The sequence below is a fragment of the Ursus arctos genome, unplaced genomic scaffold (assembly GCF_023065955.2).
Source record: "Ursus arctos isolate Adak ecotype North America unplaced genomic scaffold, UrsArc2.0 scaffold_14, whole genome shotgun sequence".
In the NCBI taxonomy this organism is placed as follows: Eukaryota; Metazoa; Chordata; class Mammalia; order Carnivora; family Ursidae; genus Ursus; species Ursus arctos.
Genome location: NW_026622808.1, coordinates 18,349,760 through 18,352,421, shown reverse-complemented (window position 1 = coordinate 18,352,421; position 2,662 = coordinate 18,349,760). Strand labels below are relative to the sequence as shown.

Sequence of the window (2,662 nt, the reverse complement as noted above, 5' to 3'; positions counted from 1 at the left end):
CTATACCCAAGGCAGATGTCGGAATCCTGAAAAGGAAGATGTTCCAGAGATGAGATTCCTCAAGGCTCCCTTCATGTCCCTGTTCCTTGGGCTGTAGATGAAGGGGTTCATCATGGGGGTCACCACCATGTCCATCACTGAGGCCACTGCTCTCCTTGGCGGGGAGAGGAAAGCTGCAGAACTAAGGTAGACTCCAACCCAAGTCCCCCAGAATAAGAAAACAATGGACAGGTGACACCCACAGGTGGAGAAAGCTTTGAACTTTTCCACCAGTTGATGGGATTCTCAGGATGGAGGAGACAATTTGAATGTAAGGGAAAATTATCCCTGAGAGGGGACCAACCCCCAACAGGCTGGTCACTAAATACACCAGAATGTTACTGGTAAGAGTATCAGAACAGGCAAGTGTGAGGATCTGAGCAAGCTCACAGAAGAAGCGGGGGATTTTCAAGTCTGTGCAGAGGACAGTTGCAACACCATCAGACCATGAAGCAGGGCATTCACAATGCTAATGAGCAAGGAGAGAAGAACCAGCAGGCCACAGAGGTGTGGGTTCAGGACGACTGCGTAACACGGAGGATGGCAGATGGGCACATGGCGGTCATAAGCCATCACAGTTAGCAGTAAATTGTCCATACATACAAAAACCATGAAACGATACACCTGTCAAGGCAGCCTGCATAGGTGATGGCTTTGTTCTCTGTCTGGGGGATCAGCAGCATCTTGGGGATGGTGGTGGAGGTGAAGCAGATGTTAGCCAAGGACAGGCTGGAGAGGAAGAAGTATGTGGGGGTGTGGAGGTGGGGGTCAGACCTGACGGCCAGGATGATTGCAGGTTCCCCAGCACAGGCACCAGGTACGTGGTCAGGAACAGCCCGAAGAGAAGGGGCTGCAGTTCTGGATCCTCCAAGAGACCCAGGAGGACGGATTCTGATAGTTCTGTCTGGTTTTCTGATTCCATGTTGTTGAGGTGGGAGCACCCCAAGTGTCCACTAATGAGTGAATGGATAAACAAAATGTGGTGTATCCATACAATGGAGTATTAAATATTATTCACGTTTGGCAAGAACGACGTTCTGACACATTCCGACACCTGCTACAACATGGATGAACCTCATGGACGTTAGGTTAAGTGAAATAAGCCAGACTCAAAAAGATAAGTACTATACGATTCCACTTCTATGAGGTCCCCAGAAGAGTCACATTTATAGAGACAGAAAGTAGAATGATGGGTGATGGAGCTGGGAGAGGGGGGGGGGAAGAATTAGTGTTTAAGGGGGACAGAGTTTCAGTTTTGCAAGTTGAAAGAATTTCTGGAAATAGATGGTGGGGATGGCTGCACAACACTGCGGATGTACTTAATACTACTGAACTGGACACTGAAAAATGGTTAAAATGGTACATTTTATGTCATGCATATTTTACTATGATTTAAAAAATTAATAAAAAATGTTAAAAAAAACTTTTTCTGATTTACTTTATTATGCTCCTGTCCTTCATGGTGGTTTGAGAAATCAATTGCCCCTCATTTCTCACACTTCATGGATGTTCCTAGGGAACACAGCCCCAGGGGCAGATGGATGAAATGGACAAAGGGGAGGAGTGTCTGGGTGGCACAGTCGGTTAAGCTTGATTTTGGCTCAGGTTATGATCTCAGGGTCATGGAATTGAGCCCCAAGTCCGGCTCTGCACTCAGCGGTGAGGCTGCTTGAGCTTCTCTCTCTCCCTCTCCCTCTGCCCCTCCCCACACTCTCATGCACTCTAAATAAATAGATAAATAAATAAAATATTAAAAAAAAAGAAATAGGCAAAGGGGATTACAAAGTACAAACTTCCATTTTAAAAGAAATAAGTCACGAGGATGAGAAATACAGCATAGGGAATATAGTCAGTAATATTGTAATAACTTCACATGGTAAAAGATGGTGACTATACTTACCATGGTGAGTATTTTTTAATGTATATATTTGTCAAATCACTGTGTCGTACACCTTAAAACAATATAATATCGTAGGTCGACTCTACTTCAGTTAAAAAAAAACCCACACAGATCTGTTTCCTACCCAAGAATTTCCAGTTGACTAGGTCTGGGGTGGGGCCCTAGTACTTGCATTTCTAACAAGTTCCCAGGTGATGCTGATACGGCTGGGAGGAGTGGGGGACCACACTTTGAAAACCATTGCTGTAGAAGTTTCTAAAGCATGGTGTAGATTAAGCCCATCTGGATTCAAATCCAATGGATTTGGATTCAATCCAATCAAAGCCAATGAAGGAAATCATGAACACACTTGAGCTTTTGTGTCTTTTCTTTTTTTTTTTTTTAAGGTTTTATGTACTTGTCAGAGAGACAGAGAGAAAGCACAAGCAGGGGGAGGGGCAGGCAGAGGGAGGAAACAGACTCCCCGCTGAGCAAGGAGCCCAATGTCCGGACTGGATCCCAGGACCCTGGGATTATAACCTAAGCCAAAGGCAGATGCTTAACCAACTGAGCCACCCAGGCATCCAGAGCTTTTGTTTCTTATGTGGGTAATAGAAATGAGAATATAGTATCTACATTCTAAGAATGCACATGAGAAGGAAAAAGCAAAGCACACGGCGGAGTGTCCACTCATTTGCTCATACTATTTATATTACTATCACTGGAACTTGATAAGATCCTGAC

General features: G+C 44.8%; 1 pseudogene; it reads right to left on the bottom strand.

The window, feature by feature from the left end:
* On the bottom strand, nt 1-964 carry LOC113242955 (olfactory receptor 7G3-like; annotated as a pseudogene).
* Nucleotides 965-2,662: the final 1,698 nt, after the last annotated feature.